Source organism: Papio anubis, chromosome 7, assembly GCF_008728515.1.
Source record: "Papio anubis isolate 15944 chromosome 7, Panubis1.0, whole genome shotgun sequence".
Taxonomy (NCBI): domain Eukaryota; kingdom Metazoa; phylum Chordata; class Mammalia; order Primates; family Cercopithecidae; genus Papio; species Papio anubis.
In genome coordinates this window covers 101,163,866-101,184,298 of record NC_044982.1, presented here as the reverse complement: position 1 = coordinate 101,184,298, position 20,433 = coordinate 101,163,866, and the positions used below count along the sequence as shown (strand labels likewise).

Sequence of the window (20,433 nt, the reverse complement as noted above, 5' to 3'; positions counted from 1 at the left end):
GACACGATCCAATGCCAGGCACTGTGCTGGACGTAACATCACAAACTCAAAGCAACCTGCTGCTAAGTAGGTGTGATTATTCCCTTGTCACAGATAAGGAAACTTTAGACTTAGATTTAGGGGACTTGTCTAATGAACCTGTAGTTAAGTGGCAGATGCAAGGTGCATCCAGATCTATAAAACTCCAAAGGCCACGCACATTTTATGTTTCAATTGCATCTCTCTATGTCTCCAAATCAGAGACATAGAAAGTATTGCACAATAATGCCTGAAAGTTAGTTAATACATTGTTGATACAAAAGATTATGTAAAACATGAAAATGTCAGAGTCAGTTTTATATGTCTCCTGTGTCATTTTTAAATTTATTAAATTTTAATTGCCAAATAATAATTATATACATTTATAGGGTTTATTGTGATATTTTGCTATGTGTATACATTGTAGAATGATTACATCAAGCTAATTAACATATTCATCACCCTAAATGCTTATTTTTTGTAATGAAAACATTTAAACTCTCTTTTTTTAAGCAATTTCGAAATATTTAACACAATATTATTATCTATGGTCACCTTGCTGTGCAATAGATCTTGAAAACTTATTCCTTTGTCTAACTGGAACTCTGTGCCCTTTGGTCAACTTCTCTCCATTGCCCAGCCAATCCCCTACCTCAGCTTCTGATCACCATCATTCTACTCTCTACTCCTACGAGTCTGACATTTTTAGATTTCACATATAAGTTGGATCATGGGATATCTCTCTTTCTGTGCCTAGCTTAGGCACAGAAATAAACTAACAGGTCTACTTTTTAAATGCTCAACATCACTAATTATCGGGGAAAGCAAATTGAAATCACAATGAGACATCATCTCACACCTGTGAAAATGGCTATTATCACAGAGGCAACAGAAAACAAGCATTAGTGAGGATGTGGAGGAAGTGGAATCCTTCTACACTATTGGCGGGAATGTAAATTAGTGCAGCCATTGTGGAGAAAGTATGGCAGTCCCTCAAAAAGCAAATATAATTATCATATGATCCAGCAAATCCATTTCTGGATATATCTCCAAATAAATTGAAATCAGTATGTGGAAGAGATATCTGCACTATAATTACAACACTATTCATATTAGCCAAGACATCAACAGATGAATAGACAAAGAAAATATGGAGTCACTTTCAAATTACTTGTTTCACCTTAGATGCTATTAACTAATACCCTACTAGGAGAAATGAAGAAACGTTTATGTTGTCTCTTACCGATTTTTGTTAATTACAGTATAATTTTATATTGTCAATTTTCACGTTCTTTTGATTTTAAACCATTATTTCTAAAATAATCTAAATAACCATGATTTAGATTGTATTCAATATTTAAAAGTATTTATGACTAATCCCCACATGTTCTCCTATCTTGGAGCTGTTTCCATGTTTTGGTGGGGACAGTGGGAAGAGGCAGAGAGAGAAGGGGTCACACAAACTGTGACCCTGTCTGTCCTTTAACTTTGTATCCAATTTGCCTGGACTTATAAAATTCTCAGGGCACCCATTTTCTGTTTGTTTGTAAATCCGGTAGCAATTGTTTAACAGTCTTCTAACACAGGGGTATAAGTGGCTTGTCCTATTTTTTTTTTTTTTTTTTTTTAGATGCAGTTTCACTCTTTTTGCCCATACTGGAGTGCAATGGCCTGGTCTTGGCACATGGCAACCTCCATCTCCCAAGCTCAAGTGATACTCCTGCCTCAGCCTCCTGAGAAGCTGGGATTGTGCCACCACGCCTGGCTAATTTTTGTACTTTTAGTAGAGACAAGGTTTTGCCATGTTGGCCAGGCTAGTCTCAAACTCCTGACCTTGGGTGATCCACCCCACTCAGACTCCCAAAGTGCTGGGATTACAGGTATGAGCCACTATGCCCAGCCTCACAAGTCCATTTTTAATGGTAGTTACAAGTTTAACTTTTGGATTAACAGATTTCATTTCAAAGAGTTTCTAAGTAGAGTCTATTAGCCAACTTGATGGTGACATGAATTTGAAATTCAGCAAAGCTGCTTATGATATCCTTCTGGTACATTTTCTTTCCCACTGATCACTGTAGACAGTCTCATTGATCCTACCCATTGATTTTGCTGCAAAAAAATATAAGACCATACTAATTTTTACCCTGGGAGGGAGACTGCCTGCCTCAAAATTTGAGGCATTCCTGGCTGCCTCAAATTCTTTCTTTATTATACACAATTTAATAATTTAGGCAGAAAATGTCTTTGTGTTCCTCTGGAATACACTTTAATCTTTGCATATACAAATTCAGTTCTTCTGAAATTTGAGGATAATTTTCTTCTATTGCATCTTCAAATACTACCTCCATTTCATTTATTGGATTATCTTCTTAAAGGATATCAATTAACCTGAGTTGAATTACCTGTGGCACGCGTATCCATTCTCCTATCTCTAGCTGATTTAAACTCCTTTTCTTTGTGTGCATGGTAAGCTCTTCAAGCTCCTTCTCTGTGTCAGTAATTTCATTTTTGATCATGTCTCTTATGTTTTTTGCTGTTTTTTATTTATTTGTTAGTCAGGAAAGAATGCTGTCATTGGTCTTTAATTTGCTTTCTTAATTTCTTGTGATCTTTTTTTCTTTCCCAGTCTGCAGGTTATAATTTGATTATAAAGCTCATTTTATTAAATTTCTATCATTATTTTGTTCCATACCTTCAAGGTCTCAGGAGAATTTTCTTCTTGTTTTCTCTTCCAGATTCTGTTATGCAAATGTGTTTTGAATGCTCTGTTCCTTCCTTTCACCCAACTACCTATCCATCATTTCTCCGTTTCTCTTTATTGTATAAGCTATATTATATATAACAAAATTATATATTATATGTGATATATATTTTATACATATTCATTATTACATTTCTTTTACTATCTATTTCTTAACATGAGCAATTGGATCCATATTTTCTATTTATTCTGATCCTTAGTGGGTAAATTCTCTTTGACATTCTTCCCAACTTAACTGAAACATTTATGTCTCAGCAGAAGTTTGAGGGTTGAGTATTGTGTGCCATCAATTTTTCTGTGGTCTGAGAAAATCTGGAAAGGAAAGAGGGACTGCCCAGTGGGGGCCGGAATTCTGGAGGACTTGGCTTGGTGCATATGTCCTTTGACAGACTGTTTGGCTGATATCCTAGCCATGAACTGGATATGCTAGAGGTGTGCTTGGATCTGTCCCCAGACAGATTGGAGCCATGGGACGGAGAGGAGCTCTAACCAACATTACTGCCTTTGATGAGAGCCTCACAAAGTCAGCAGGGTCCTCTACAGTAGGAGATTTGCCCACAGCTTTCCTGAGCTCCCTCAAGCCGCTTCTCTGCAAATCTCAGCATTTTTTTCCAATTGACATTCTTTCTCCAGCATTATTTCTAAGGGCTGAGGGGAGGAACAGAGACCATAGCAACTCCACCAGAATTTATAGTTTTGTAACCACGATTCTGAGAGTTTATAACATAAAGTTATACCCTAGCCCTTACTTTCTTTTCCTGCTAGTAAGGTCTTTTCAGATTCTTTCTCTTTTTAGAGGGAGATTCCTTGCCTGTGCTTAATTGCACTATTTTTGTGCAGAAATTCTGTCTTAGTTTATGACTCCTTTAAGCAGCATAATGACCTTGGATTAGAAAGTCCGTAGACCTGGGCATGAAACCCAACTTCATCTCTTACAGCAGTGGTTCTCAACTCAACTGGGGCCAATTTTGAAAACATCCAGTGACATTTTAATCATCATGACTGGGGGCTGCTACTGGCATCTAGAGGGTAGACGTCAAGGATGCTGTGCCATTTTGCAATGGCATAGTCTGGTGCAAAAGCACATACTCACAGGACAGCTCCCCAGAACAAAGAATTATCTTATGCAAAGTGTCAATAATATCAAGATTGAGAGACTCCACCTTAGTAGCTGAGTAAATTTGGGCAATTCTTTTAATCTCCTTGAACTTTAGTGACTTTGTCTTTAAACTGAGCATAATAATGTCTGTCTTGGACAGTCAATAGATTGGAGAGTTTTAATGTTAGTAACAGTCATATGGCATAATAATACTTCTATTATTGTCCCTGGAACTATTATTATTAGTAAAATGGTAATTTTTTGAACAGTTGTGTGAATGCAAGCAATTTCCTCATCTATTCTAACCTCAAATTATTGCAAAGTTAAATTCATTTTGGGGGCAACATTGTCTTTCACTGACTCCTACTGTTTCATCTGTTTTTGTTTGTTTGTTATTGACATTGCCCTGTTCACCCTTTTTTTTTTTTTTTTTTTTTTTAATGAATCCTTGACCCTTCATGGGAAAAGCAGCATCCTCTCATTTTTTTTTAATTGCAAGTATATATTTTGTCTGCCTTCTCTTATGTAAATACCTCATATTACACATGTCCTCCAAACACAGTGCCAGGAAAAAAGTGTGGGAGAAGGCCAACTTCCAGCCCCAGAGCCAGAGAATTTGATGTGGGCATTGGATTAGAGGACCCTCTGGTAATGAGTATGCCCTTGATGGTGTGAAATGAAAGGCTTTGATGTTTTGTCTTGTTTTATTGGTAAAGAGTGGCCATAGTTCAAATATACCCAGTGTTGGTTGTCTGCTGTCCATTCATCCATTCAGGTTAGCAGTACAGAATATCATCTTGCTATGCTCCTATCTTAAGATGAGTAAAGTGGATGGTGTAAGACATTTGCCTAGGGATAGGAATAAGATGGAAGTCATACTTTCCAGACTCTTTGTCCTTGCTCTCGAGGTCTCAGGGCATAATGACCATGGCTCAGGGCTTGGGGAAAAGTTTCTATTTCTGGCCTATAAAGATACCACATGGGAGGGGAATGGTGGCCCTGGCCTTGGAGTCCCTTGCTTTGCAAGTTCATCTAACTAACCCTGACTCGACTGCCGTGAGAAGTCTTTGGGGAAACTATAATGTGTATAAGATCATGGGTCAGTGTATAGTGTCTGTAAGTCCTTGTGAGTTTACAAAAGCAGCAGAACATTGTCAAAATGGCATGGACTTCGGAGTCAGATGAACCTAGGTTCATATTTCACCTCTGCCATTTATGAGCTGGTGTCATTAGACAAGTCAGTTAACCACTTTGAAGTTCAGTTTTCTCAATTGGAAAATGGGATTAATAAAGTCCACCTAAGCAACCAGCAGATGACCCTAAAATGGCAGATGCCACTCTTCTATGTCTCTTTCTATTGCTCAAGTATTAACAGCAGGACAAATTTTTCCTTTTGTAAAACATATTCTAGTTTTAAAGCTCTGGGAGCCGCTATTATTCCTGGATCTATTTAGTGACTGTTAGTGACCTTCTCCATGTGTGACAGTTAGAGACAAATAACCATGACCAGGCTGGAGGAAGCTGAGGAGAGATGGATTGAATTTGGTCCATGCTTGGAAAAGTGTGGAAGCTGGGATTTTTAATGTTTGATTTAACGAATCTTAATAGGGCTTGGCCTTGGGAGACACAAATCAATAATGTAATCGCAGTGCTGTCATTGGCTCACCAGTTCTCCTTCATTCAGAAAAGGCCTCCCAGAGAGCATCCAAACCCCATCAGGGACACATTTAATTCTCAGTAAAAGGATAGGCCACTCTCAAGAAGATAAGAAGAACCATGATGATTATAATGTTGTTGATGACATGATGATGAGGAGGAGGAGGATGAAGACAATTGATGATGATAATAATGATGGTGATGGTGATGGTGATGGCAAATGATTACTACTCTTTATTCAGGGCCTATCAAGTGTGAGACCCTGCACTAAACACTTAGCGCATATCTTCACATGACCTGTACTATAACAACCAGGCCATAGATATGACTATATTTTTTATAAATGAGAAAACTGAGACCCACAGAAGCTAAATGACTTGCCCAAGGTCCCCAGTGGATGAGGAGGATGTTGGGATAATGAGAGCTATATGTTTTCCTAGTTGTTTGGGGAATAAGGTGATGCTGTAGAGGTCAGAGTTTTCCTTTAAATATTCTCACAGGGAATACCAAGTAGAAACAAAATATGCTTCATGGTCAGAGAAACATAAGGTTAAATTTTGTCCCTGACTCATACTTGCTTTGTGTCCTTTGGGAAAGAAATTAATCTTTCTGAGACTTAAGTTCTCCAAACCCCAGTTTTCTTACCTGGCAAAGTAAAGACAAAAATATGTAACTCAAGAAGGGTGGTTATGATGAAGGTTTATTGAGGTGCCCATCTGGTGCATGGGAGGTGCTTAATGAATGTTATTTTCTTCCTCTAGGACTGATGAGAGGCCAGAGCAGGTAAAGCCTGAAGCTGAGCCATATCAGTCCTACAGCACTGGACTATAGGAGTTGGTGCAGACAAAGTTGACTGAGAGTGAGACAGAGGGGAGGTCTTAACAGTGGTTGATGGCACTGGAAAAAAACTCAGAAACAATATTATGACCTCATTTCTCTAGAGAAAATGTAAAATTCCTGTGAGTAATATGCATCCAGTGTTTTAAAACATCACCATTTTTCTCAAAACATTTTACAATCAATCATTTCTGGATGAAAGGCCCTACATTTATAAGGTGAGAAAAAACACCTTCAGAACTCTCCTGGGGTCTTTTGTCCAACCTTTGACTAAGTGATCATTTTGCTTCATCTATGGACTAGAACAGAAGGAAAAAGGAAAAGGACATGGTAGCCATCATCTATCTAGGCAAAAACTGGTGTGCCATACTCTACCCCTCCATCCCTCTCCTAAATAGTCACACGCCACTTTGACTCTGAGTTGCTCTTTGCCAATTACTTCCACTGGTTCTGAATCACAAGTTATCCCTCATAGGTGGCCATCAGATCTCTAACATATAGAGGACTGTCTATGGAAAGGCACAAGAGGATTTTTACAACAGTAAAATATCCCTCTCTAGGGGTGACAGGGCTCTAGCCTCACCCTCACAGGCACAACCAAGAGCTCAGAGTCCAGCTCATCCCAAAAAAAGACTGAGTCCCTGATGAACATGCCATCAATAAACACTGGAGCAGACGCCATGAAATTCCAATCAGAAGAATTTATAATGTGAAGTCAGATATCATATAGTGAGAAATAAATAAACAGAAATTGTCAGTCAAACTCATGGCAGCTGGGACCAGCATCAGAGGCAGTAAATGAACTAAGCCTACAAATCACATTTATGATCGGCCCCATTGAGCATAACTCTGCCAGTGGGGCTTTCTGCTATGTAGCAGGACACACTGGCTTGTTGCATCTCACAGAAGTGGAAAATGAGCAGGGCCAGTGTGTCTCTGGAGCAGTGACTTAAGGGTATTAGACCATGATTGAGACATTTCCCTGCTCTCTAAGTCAATGTGTGCATAGGGCTTGGGAGAAGAGTTCTGGCTTCCCACCTAGAGTGCAATTCAGCAGAAGGCAAAGATTCCTATTGAACTCTGATTAGGTGTTATCTCAAAACCCTAGCACTTGCTATGCACAGCCCAAGATCACAGTGGGTGAGAACTTGGCTCTGTTCTGGGAGAAGCCCAGGGGAGTCTCTTTATCCAACACTCTTCTCTTAGCCAACATCCAAGTCATGGACAGAAATACTGCCCATCCTGTTGCATCTTATACTCTTGCTCTTAGCACCCTACTCCTTCTTCTATTCACTGTGAGATTCCCAGTACGAGGCAGGGAAGACAGTGTGGAGAGAGGGGATCTTAAATGCTTTTACATCTTCAGGCTCCATCACATTGTGCCGCATCTACCTTAAAAGCACTCCTAAACTGATCAATTACACGAATGAATTAATGGATAAATGAGTGAATGAATGAGCGGATAAATGAATGATTATCCCAAAAAAGATATGTCCTCCAAACTGCATCTCTGCTCTGTTTTCCTCAGCTTAAAACCCTCTACTGTTGTTTCAGACAGGAGCTTCTACCCATGCAATAAGAGCTATTGAGTGGTAATTAAGACCATGTGTATTAAACCCAATTGCTGGTTTAACCCCTGGCTCTGCCTCAAGAAACTGGGTGGCCTTGGGCAAATTATATAAACCTCTAAGGCATGATTAGCACATTGATACAACAGTAATATTATTAGTACCTGACCCCATTAAGAGTATTAACTCATGTTGAGCCCTTAGCAAAGAGCTTGGCAAATAATGACGTTTGATTCGAATATGGATGCTCATACTCATGCTCTGCACCTTCTTCCTTCCACCGCCTCTGTCCATTATATCTTAGCATTTGTCAGCTAAGACTGCTTGAGCTTGAGTGACAAGAGTGGTGATGAATGTTCTCAAGATTCTGATGAGGAAAGGACTGTGACTAGGGCACTCATAAAGATCACTTTATTTAATTCAAGGCAGGGCTTTCTCCTGAGTCTTGAGTATCTGGCAATGATGTGTAGTCAGAAGATGGCCTTATCCAGTAAACTCTCTCAGACCATACCATCCAGCTTCCTTTAGTAATACTGAGACTCCTATAGAATTTTTTAAGAAGCTGCCTCTCTTTTAAAACATTTAAAAATGTTTTAAAGTCATTCCCTGGCTCTTGAAGCTAATTGGCAAGTGGCAAGCAGGGCAGTAATTAGATCCTCTGCTGAGCCCTGCATTGGAGATTTGAATAATTCAGAACATTAGTGATAGGAGAAAAGAGAGGTTAAAATAGAACAACTCCCTAGTTAATAGCTAAGTAATTTTGAGCATCCCAACAGGAACAAAGAACAGGGCATGGCCCAGCACAAGAAGCCCACTATGCCTTGAAATACCAAGGAAATGTGTCCTGAGAAGATTAAGCAGTATTTTTGGGAGCTCACTCCTATATCTATCTAAAGTCCATACCAAGATTTACCACAGACAGGAAGATAGCTTGAGGCCAGGAGTTTGAGGCCAACCTTGGTAACATAGTGAGACTTCATCACTACAAAAAGTAAAAATAAAATAAAAATTAGCCCAGGCGTGATGGCATGCACTTGTGGTCCCAGCTGCTCAGGAGGCTGAAGCAGGCAGGAGGATCACTTGAGCCCAGGAATTTGAGGCTGCAGTGAACTATGACTGTGCCACTGCACTCCAGCCTGGGCGATACAGTGGAGACCCTGTTTCTTGAAAAATAAATTGTAATTTAACTTAATTATTTATTTTTTTAAAGAGTGACCCCTGCCTTGGACATCAACTTTCAGATTAATTTGCACCTTTGCCCTGTGTCAAATGAGCACTTTCTTGGCATTTCTGCTCTCAGTGTCATTATGAACAGTCTCCAGGTTCACTCTCAGCAATGGCTAGTTGCTATTTCTAAAGCATCTTCCTTAAACCACAGCTTTTTGGTGCCACCACTGAGATGTTGATATTTTAGGACCAGGTGATCCTTATAAGACTATTTTGCCAGCCATGCCCTCCATCACTGGAAGATGCTTTTATTTGGGAGATTGTCACAGTTCTTATTTACCTGAGAACACTGGCCACAGGCAAGTAGTTGAATGAGATTATCAGTCAAGGACCTTCCAGACTTAGGAGGCCATAATTTATTCCAGTCCTTGGATTGTCATCTCAAATTAAATGTCAAATAATTAGTCACAAGGGCATGAGGACAGTCTAAAGTGAAGCTGCATGCCTCCACAGCCTCCTTGGCCTTTGTGTGGTGTTGGAATTACTTCCTATGGGTTTGAGGCTATGTGGGATAGGACCAGAAGTCTCTCACAGTGCTTTGATCTCAAGCCATCACTGTAGTAGACTATAAAAAGGTCAAGCCTTAGGCCTAGATTTCAGAGGACATCCAAAATCCTACCTTGAGAACACCTAGTTTTGCTTTCAAGCAGCCTAATTCTGCTCTAGCTGGCTGTCATAGAAAGCCACTGATGCAAAGGTAGCCACATTCTGGGGAGAAGAGACATTTCTTTCGTAATGAACAGGCTGTCAGGTCATTCAGAATTTTGGATCCTGAGTGTCTCCATGAGTGAGTTGAAGAAGGGGCATAGTGATAGCACTTTGAATGTTGTACCAATAATCTGGGGCTTGGAGAATGAGAAATCCAGTGCAATCCAGCAAACATTTATTAAATGTGTACTGTGTTCATAGCATTGCACAGAGGACATTCACTTTTGCCTGGACCAACTTAATGCAAGTTGTGCTTACTCATCAAAAGGCATTTGTATACTGGAGACTTATATCCTAGGCCTACAAAAGGTCTACTTATGACCCTATAATTTACGTAACCATGTGGGGCAGGTGGAAAACACGTTGGAACAACTGAAAAACAAAGGTTTCTCTCCCTTAGGTCTGCCAGCGTTTTTCACAGGGACATCATCTTTAAAAAGAGTGTTTGGTTTTCTTCTCACACAAACCCAAAGGATTTAACCACACACAAATTACACATTTTTAAGTGATATGAACAAATATTCTAGGGATGAAGACATTTTTGATCCATGTAGATGAAGAAGTTATTTCTATCACTGTCTAAACCCCAAATGTACTATTGTAACTTGATTGTCAGCAACAAACTTTGAAGAGAAGTGTGCTTAAAGAAAAGCAGCAAGTTTACCATGTGGCACAGCCAAGCGGCTGGTCTAGAAAGAGCTAGACCATGACCAGGGGCTCTTATATTTCCGGAATTTGATTCTTCTCTTAATACTGTGTGGCAAGATGTAAAAGCTTAAGCCAGTGTTTCTCAAGTAGAGCGATTTTTACCCCCAGGAAGCACCTGGCAATGTTTGGAGGCATTTTTGGTCTTCACACACTAGTGGGGTGGGGGTGGAGGAGGCAGAGAAGAACTGCTAATGCACTAATAAAAATGCTGATGAATATCATACAATGCACAGAAAAGCCCCCCACAGCAAGGAACTATGTAGTCTAAAATGTCAACAGTGCCATAATGGAAAAACTCTGTTTAAACCTTTCTACATCTCTGCTGAACTCTTGCTAGTGGAATTGCAATCTGTGCCTCCTGTCTCTCTTCCACACTTTATCCTAGAACCCATCAATATTTTTGAAATAAATTAATGAAAATAAGTAGTGAAATGTTATTAAGGAAAACACATTATATGACATAAAGCAGAAAATATGTAGACAAAGAGAAGGAAATTGGAATGAAAAGAGAAGACAGGGAAGGAGTTTTAAATTAATTATGCTAAAGGATAATAAAATCTTTGGGGTAAATGGATATTCAAAAGAACATACTTTATCCTACTTTGAGAGCTTACTCAAATGATTATAACTGGGAAGTTGCATATCAACATGTCAGGAGTAACAGGATATCACAAAGACGCAGAGCTGGAGATAATCAATCTTTTCCTTGGGACCCAGTCTCAAATAATAATTGCATGTATGTTCCCCTTACAACACTCATTTCCATCCAATGTTTAACTTATAGGCTACCTTAAAAATTGTGCAATATCTTTTTCCATTCAGAAAAGCAAGGTTCAAGCTCTTGAGTTGATACTGGATCTCATGTTCTTTGCACACATTTGAACTTTCCCAAACTTTCAAACTACATTTAAATTCAGCATACTTCCCTAATACATAATGAATCCAAATAAAACAAGGGCATTGTTGTTTTATACTTTATTTGAGAAGAGACCCTACATAAACTATGTCAGGAGGATACAGGTCTACACACAATTTCATCAATCAATAAATGGAGTTGTTAACATAACATTGAAGATATGATGCTATGAGAAAGACAGACATATGATCAAGGAGTATTTACAACTCTCACTTATGATATATTTATATTGAAGATGGATATATACATATATACATGTACATGTGCATATACATACCTATGTCCATACATACACACACATATATACATATATATGTATAAAATGCTTTTAAACAAAAACCAAGAAAAGAGTTCACCTTCCTGTAGTGATTAACCATTTGAAAGTGAAGAATGGTTGATTTGTATTAGTGTCATGGTGTTAAATCTCTGCCCCCACATTTAACTTCAACACCCATAGATTCCGATGAAGACACGTGTTTGCCTTGGGATGGAAGCATGAGGGTGAAGAATGGGGTGATGGGGATGGGGCCGAGACTGAAAGACATGCACAATGGGAGAAACAACCTTTGGTGATACCATTAAATCATCCTTTTGTATTAAACATAAATTATTAATACAGTTTAAAAAAATAATTTTCTGTTTTCTTTTGAGGTTGGGGAGAAAGGAAGGGGGAGATGAAGAATAGAGAAAGGGTGGGCACTAGCCTTTTCAACATATCTGTTAATATCAACTGAGAACACACCCCTCTAACCGGTGGCCATCTTATCAAGTTAGAATTTTTTTTTTTTTTTTTTTTTTTTTTTTGCATAAAAGACCCTTCACATAAGAGTTTTACTTAGACAATAAACTTCTTCTTCAAAGGCAAATGCAGTCATCATTTTAACTAGATTGATTCTCCAAGACTCAACAGGATGCTAATAAAATTAGCATAGCCAATGCATTCACCTGTCATAAAGGAAAAGAATGAAGGGAACAGCACCTCAAGGAGGAGATATGATTAGTAAAACCCAGTTCTACTAAAACCTTTGTCATTCATGTTAAGTTATCAACTTTGGGATCCAAATGATGGAAAGCAATCATGATCAGCACTTTCCAGAGACCTGGGAGAAAAACAAACAAGCATCATGTAGGAATATTTCTAAGTCATAAAATACAAATGAGGAACGATCAATTGGGATTAAAATAAAGGGCATAAGATCCAACTGAACGCACCTCAACCCTGCTGTGGTCAACGTGTCCACCCATAAATGATGAGTTGGCAATACTGTATTCATTGTTAAACTTTCCTCAATTCAAGCCACATTGTTGTTGTTGCTGCTGCTTTTGTTTTCCAAAATCTGTAAAATTAGCTTAGCCTCAGAACAGGTGTGCACAGGTACCAGGTGTCCCACATGCCACACACACCATTGTTCAGCAGTTGCCATAATCCAGCTAACCCTTCAGATTGCCAATATATTTATACAAACATTGGGAAACACACACAAATACATGGGATCAGACAAGATATAATAGCTTTACATATACTTAGTACAGAAGCTTAGGGAGGGGGGATGGAAATCAGTTACAACAGTACCTAAACTTCATTGGCAAAATTCCTCTCAGGGAACGTAATATCCTAATAATGCACTGAAGTAGGTACCAGCTGATTTTCCAGATATTGGAAGTTTGCTGCACAACATCAGCCTAAAGATAAGGGACATGTAATGTCCAGTAGGAAACAAATCAGTGTATATCATTTACATGACAATAAATCCTTCATTTCTCTTGAAATAAGATATGTAAAGTAGCACTTAGTTTAATACAAGTTTTGTTCTGCTGTAGACCTAGCTGTAAAAAGCCATTCATGCAAAAAATTACGTCCAGTTTTAGCTGGATGTTTAAAGGACACTTCTCCTGAAAACAAGTCCCTTTCACTTAGGGAAGGGAAAAAAAATCCCACTTAGCCAGTGCCGGCTGAGAGTGGAAAATACAAGACTTTGGTGTTTGTAGGGCATTTGCCTTAAGAACCCAGAAGCAGCACTGAGCTCACCTCTAAAGAGGCAGAGGGCTAGATGCGCCCTTGAAAATTTTAGAATTTTTTTCAGAAAAAGTACTGAGAACCTTTATAAAATTGTATTCTCTGGCCAGTTCCCTCCTGGGGCTTCTATTGGCATCATCTGTCCTAGAGATGCCTGCTCTTCACCTCTAGTCTCAGGTCACATTTCCCCCAACCAGCAGATCATTCCTCTATTAGCAGTCACTTTGCAGTTCCTTCCTCTCTGTTCTAAGGGAAAATAACTTGTATTATTAAGCTTTCCTATCACCATAGGTCCTTTATCTACATATTATCTCTAAACTTTTTAAATATAGGAAGGTTCCTGAATTTAAATATAAGACAAAGCTCCTCTATTCTAAAGAAGTCTAACAGAGGTGTTGGATGCTGCTCACCTCCGGTCTTCATACAAATAATTAGAGAATCTTGTGCCATGGCCTTTTTCGCAGGGCAAGTGTGAGCACTGGAATGAGATTCACTCAAGAGGGCAAGGAATGGAAGGAATGGATGGCTACATCTTAGACCCTATCCCAAGTTAGAAATCGTAGTTCCACTGAACTTGCTTCTCTAAGATCTGGTTCTGGCCTACTTTTGCCACCTCATTTATTCCTAAAAGAAACCCCTTATTGTCTTATACCACTAAATATTATGGATGTTATGATAAGCAACACGGAAAGGGAATGGAAAGAAAGGGATAAGATACAGGGGAATTTCAGAGCCGTGGATGGTGCAGAGGCAATCGAAATGGAGGTTTTCTAACATCTGTGAGATAGAAGGCAATATTTACGATGAAATCTGCAGTGACTGACTTGCCTTCCCAACACAGGATTCATCCTGACATGAGTGGAGAAGATGCTGACAATTAGTTAAGAGTAGACAATGCTGACTCTAAGATGATATCTGTATGTTATTGTGCTATATGAAAACTGGCCAATCAGAAAGCAGTGTGACAACATGTGCTTCTGCTACCCTTGTTTTCTCAGTGCACCCTTCAGGCTGGCCTGAAGAATGCCACAAGGGGTCATTTGCATTCTTACTGTGATTGTTTAAGGCAAAAACAGCTGTTGAAGAGCACTCAGGGTTGAAGGGTGGATGCTGAGAATCAAAGAAGTGCCCCCAAGGAGTCTCCAAAATGCATAACAGTGGCATCATTGGGCTCTTTTCTGTCCCAAAAGTTCATAACTTCTGCTCAACTGCTGTGAAATATTGCCTCCAGATGCACACTGAGTCAAACATAGACTTGTACATTCTGAGAAACGTGCAGAAATTTTAAAAGGAAAGTGATTGTGTATAAGCAGTCCTTCGTTTAGGGGTTTACAAGTCAATGGTTTGTTACAAAGACTTTTGAATGTGTTTCTTTCTACTTATCTGAGGCAGGAGACCTGGGAGTATTACTCCAAACCCATTTGTTACGAGGTCAAGAATGTGACAGAGACAACTAAGCTAGACTTGGTAATAAATGAAAGATGTAAGCACCTTAAGAATAAAGCCTTCCAAGTTGAGGCCTCGGTGGATAGGAAATAAAGGGAAACAAAATAACTCCCTTTCCTAGTCTGGGAGGTCAATCAGGATAGCAGGCCCCTTCAATTCAGGGGGTTGTTTGCTGTCCCTGGTGCTGAAAACATATACCCAGGAATCCCCGCAGAATTTACACTCTGGGATGGGAGAAGCAAGAAACCCTGCTTATCAAACTAAACACTCTTTCAACAAAGGCTGACTTCAGGTGTTAGGCCTCAAAACATGTTTCAAAAGTCTTTTTTTTTTTTATGTGTGCCATTTCAAACAAAAATAGCCCTGAAGCAACCCTAGTTTTCCTGTGGAACAGAGTTAATTCATGCCAAAGTACTGCCGTGGCAGCTCTCCCAAAATTCCCTCATGTGAATCATGAACCCTAAAACCTTGGAAAAGAAAGATTGTAAATAGATGCAGCATCGGGGTCTACAGTCCCCAGCTACTGATTTCTTTTTCTGATACTAGTTGCAGATAAGAATTTATTTGGCTTGCTATGACTAAATGTTTCTGAAAGAAATATTTGGGTAAAACTTTACCATGAACTGCAACATGGACCTCTGAATTCCTCTCCATTCTTAATTTTATTGTCACATTCTGAGACAATAAACAGGGCATCTATTATGCTAAAGAGAAAGTATAAACTCATAAACAACTACATTCTATCTGCCTCTAATCCCCCACCAGCCAACACACACACACACACACACACACACACACACACACACAAAGAATCTCAAAAAGTAAAGTCTACCTGAGAAATAACATGAATCTTCCCCCAACAGTACACAAATCTTTGCCAGAGAGAAGAACACTGCTATTTTCTTTCACATTCAGAGTGAGAATTTTCTTGCCCCAACTTGCTTTCCTTTCATTTTAATTTGACAGTTCCTTAAGCTAACCCACCATGGCTCACACATAAACAAAAAGGGTCCTTGATGCTGTGAAGTGAGAGAAAAATAACATGAGTCATTTTCTGTTGCCTCCACGTCTGATAGAATTGGAGGAGCCTTTACTTTGGGATATGAATACAATAAATCTTTTCTAGCCTGGGAAAGGAAGTATCCTAATGGCCCCTAAGAAAGGCTAAACTCTCAGAGAAGGGGCAAGGGGTGAGATAGCTGTGAAATAAGTTCTTGTTGTGCCTGTTAACATATCAGATCAAACTTTCTCTACCTGGCAAGTTATTCCCCAAATAATATCTCTGAAACCCTTAAATAATCAGTCTTGTCTTTAGGAAGTTATATAGTGAAATAAGCTTGTTCAAGGCAGGCTTTAACAGTACTGTGAAAGAGGTCATCCCCTCCAGATTATCAGAATAAATTATGAAACTTCACCCTGAACCAGCTTGCCTTCTGCAATTTCACATCATAATTTAAAATCTCAGTAGTAACCCAATTTGGACTCTCATTTCAAAAGCTGGGATGCTTTTTGTCTACTGGACAGTGGTCCAGAACAGAGGTGTTGCTTTTCTACATAAGAAAAACAAAAATTGAGCCCAATCTTTTGTCATCAAGATTGCCTCTGTATGAGGCAAAAGGTGAAAAGAGAAAAGAGAAGCTGAGATAGCCTGAACTTGAGCAAAATATTTATGAATTTCTTAGGATTTTGGATACACAGCTTTATTCTAATTTCTTTCTGGAGTGATCAAAACAGTTTTAGAAAATCATGTATAGCATTTTGTCAGATACATTGCAAGTGATGGTTGCTTGGAGATCTATGAAAAATAACATTTGAGAAAATTTTACTTGCCAAGTAGTCACTACTACAGAGTACTTATAATAGTGGCTGTCATCACAAACACCTGGGATTTTTTAGGGGCTGTAAATGACAGAATACTGTGACTTTGGCATTCTGGCCTCAGGATTCATTATCAAGGGTTTCATTTTCATTCAGACATATTTCTCAGTGGGAATCCCACTCACACATATTTGTTGGCACTTGGGCCTACTAAAGGTGTGGTCTAGCATTTGCTCTTCACTTATCTTAAGATTATTTTCCCATGTACAAATGCTGGTCCTGGAATGAACAGGATACCGCTTAAAAATCATTATCCCTTCAGATGCTCCCTGAAAGATTAGTTATACCACCACATTTATAGAGAAAGCTTCATAGAGTCCTATTTTTACAAAGCATTATGTTGAAATTGACAGAACCTGATGAAAGCATGAGTTGATGGCAAGGAATTAAATGCAGCAGAAGTTGCCATTTTGCTACAAAATGTTCCGAGTTCCAAGGCTGAAAACAAAATCTAATTGTCCCTTTCCAGTGACTATGCCAAACAGATAAAGCATCCCCCTGTCTGCTTGTATTTTTTAGAGCATTCTTCATCGCTAGATACTCAAAGCAAAAAAATGTTAATGGCAAAACCTCTAAAAAACAGACACCAGCAAAAATTTAAGGAAGATATGTCTCAAAACACATCTCAAAAGCGGCTCTCAGTCTCTCAGCTCAGCACCCAGCAAGACTGCTTGCAACTGCCCAGAGAGTGGGCTCTATGTATTTGTCTGGCCCCATACAGTTCACAGAGCATGTTAACAGTTATGATCTCATTTAGGGCTCAAATAGCCGTCTGTGGTATGCAGGGGGTAGATAGTAGTTCCATTTTGTATATTAAGAAACTGAGGCAAAGGGAAGACAATGTTTTTCCCAGATCTCTCAGCAGGAAACAGAAATGTGCAAATTCTCTGCCTCCTATTCCCATTATCCTCCCTCCACCACACTTTTCATCTGTTTTGCCATTTTATCCTAGAAAGCATTCCAAATAGACCCCAACTCTTTCCTAAAGAAATAAAAGTGAAAAAAATTATAAATCTCATTGAACATATTAGAAGGAATCAAGAAAAGAAACAATATGGAACTATCCCCAGCATTAAAAAACATACATTTACACATATATGTAAATATATATACACACACACCTATATATGTAAACATATATATATCCCATATAATAATCATCATATATACATGGGATGATTTTAATATGTATATATATTAAAATAAGGGATTGGGTTAGACATTATGAATTTGTTTTTAATAGTAAATATGGTTATTTGTGTTTTTCAGAGCCATTTAAGGAACAGAGTTGAAGTATCTATTGATACATAATGATTTGGGGAACAGAGGGTTTGGTGTTCCAGCTCCTTCAGCAATTTCTTCTACCTTTTTGTTTCTAGAAAGGAAGCATATTATCAGGTTCAGTTCTGTTCTTAAGATATAAACCTTTCTGGTGCCACCGCAGAAAAGGTTTCATTTGCTTGAAAAAGGCTTTTTTTTTCCCCTCAAGATTTGGATGCTGCTGCAAATCTGTGTGTCAATATTATAGCCACTTCACTAAATAAATAAATGCTTTGCTGACATGTGGAACTCCTCATCCATAGAAATATAGCATATCCACACTCATAGGGGCCTAGAAAAAATGAAAATTATGTTTCTCCATTTATCCGTATAGTGAACAGCCAGAAAACAACAGAGGAAATTAAAAGAAAGTGTGGTTGTAGAAAGCCAGAAGGATGGTTTGACTTCAAAAAGACAGACTGAGGCATTATAATAGGCTTGTTGTCCCAGAGTCTCTTGTGCAAAAGCAACTGATGAGGCGCTAATGAGGAGCTAATCACTTGGTCCAGAGAGCTGGAAAGATACTGATGGCTGGGAGAACACACTTATTTTCCTCTCTAAAAACCGAGGCTAAGTCTCAAGCTTGGCTGATACGCAGGCTAGTAAAGAGGGAGATGAGCCAGTAGGGCTTTCCCCTGGCCTTAAAGGGTGGGGTAGGGAGCAGGGAATGGACAGCAAGTGTTCAGAGTTTGGACAGCTTCCAAAGGAGGGCTACAAGAGATAAACTGTCATAAAACAAAAATGGGACTGACTCCTCAGAGTGGGGTTGTTTGCAAACTTGTTCAGGGCAGGACCTTGAGATGGTATATAATACTTCAGTGATAACCAACTTGAGCAATGGATGAGAAGCAGATTGGCTTGCCCCATCTCTGGAATTAGAGGGGCACAGGACTGCAACTAGTTGTCTGCTGCCCACATTAAGCTAAGGACACTCAAGTGACAATCTAGCAGGCTTGCTCCTAGCCCAGTGCTCTTCCCGTGCCCCATGCTAACTGTTTTGGTTCACATTCTAATTCAATTCAAGTGTCTGAGCTTCATATCTGACTACTTGTTTCAGCCACAAGATAGGTTCAATAACCTGCTTAAACTACTTCACATTTATATCTGCACTTACTACTATTTGTTACTCAGGAACAAATTCAGTACAATTTCCCCTAGAAAATTAATTAATTACATAAATTAATTAAATAAAATCTGAATCAAGTTTTTGTTTCTCCAAGAAAACCAGTCCTGTCTTTAAATATGAAGGTTTAAAGAAACTCAAGATTTAGTCTCCATTGAAAAAGTCCTAATTTCATGAGATCCAAAGTCAAAGGGTATGTGCCGATAATAAGAGGAAAGATGAGCTATAGATGAGTTTAAGAAATCATACATGTGATGCACACTTCATTGCAAATGTATGCACACAGAGATCAATGGAAGTGACACAAATGGGGCATATGGCTTTGCAGTAGGACTGTGGAGGCTTTTGTGTGTGTGTGTGCATATATGTATACATGAATAAGTACCATAATATAAATAATTAAAAAGGTGAATGTAGTTTGCACTATGAGCATGAGCACCTAGAATAAAACACAATGCTGATATTGCTTTTAAATAAAGTCATCAAGATTGCCTCTATATGATTTTTACCTTATTCAGCCCAGAAAGATATCTTCCCAATTGATAAACACAATGTCCTTGACTGGAAACTTTCAATCCTCCTAAAGAAATACCTAAGAATATGCAAGGAGATTCTTATTATTTAAATGAAAACAAGAGGCAAGTAGGAAAAACAATTTCAAAGGGAATTAGAATCAGTAAAATCTCAGAGAAAATTGTTATCCAGACGTTAGGGTAAAGTATTCTAAAACCCTGAGGTAAGTTTCCAAAGATGCCTGCAATCATGCTGAGCAACTCTGTGGAGTCTGAAGGTGACTGAATCTAACCTGAAAGCCTTTTCTCAAAACTCTGGATGTAATTAATGGCCCTATTTTGCAGAGAAGTGGCAATTTCAGCTTTGAGGTTCTATGTGGTTGTTGTGCCACAATGTGGAATTGTAGAGTTAGTCTGGCTCATTCTGGAGCCAACCACTCCTTAAAGAAAGAGCTGACAAACCAGACTTAGAAGACAGCTACATCTTTTGTCCCAACTGTAAGAAACAGGAGCTGCGGCTGCCTCTCTTGTAAGGACCATAAGAAAGACCTGCAGAAAAGACAAACACCTTGCTGTCAGAATCCATCTGTCCCACCTAGATGCAGTCATGACCTTGTTGCAACTGGACCTCGAATCCCT

At 39.0% G+C, this 20,433-nt stretch overlaps 1 long non-coding RNA gene across 1 annotated transcript; it reads right to left on the bottom strand.

Moving 5' to 3' along the window:
* Nucleotides 1-11,542: 11,542 nt before the first annotated feature.
* On the bottom strand, nucleotides 11,543-17,953 carry LOC108586794. The gene is made up of 2 exons (XR_001904550.3): nucleotides 12,711-17,953; nucleotides 11,543-12,598 (listed from the first exon to the last, which is right to left on the bottom strand). It is a non-coding gene; the product is annotated as an uncharacterized LOC108586794 (long non-coding RNA).
* Nucleotides 17,954-20,433: the final 2,480 nt, after the last annotated feature.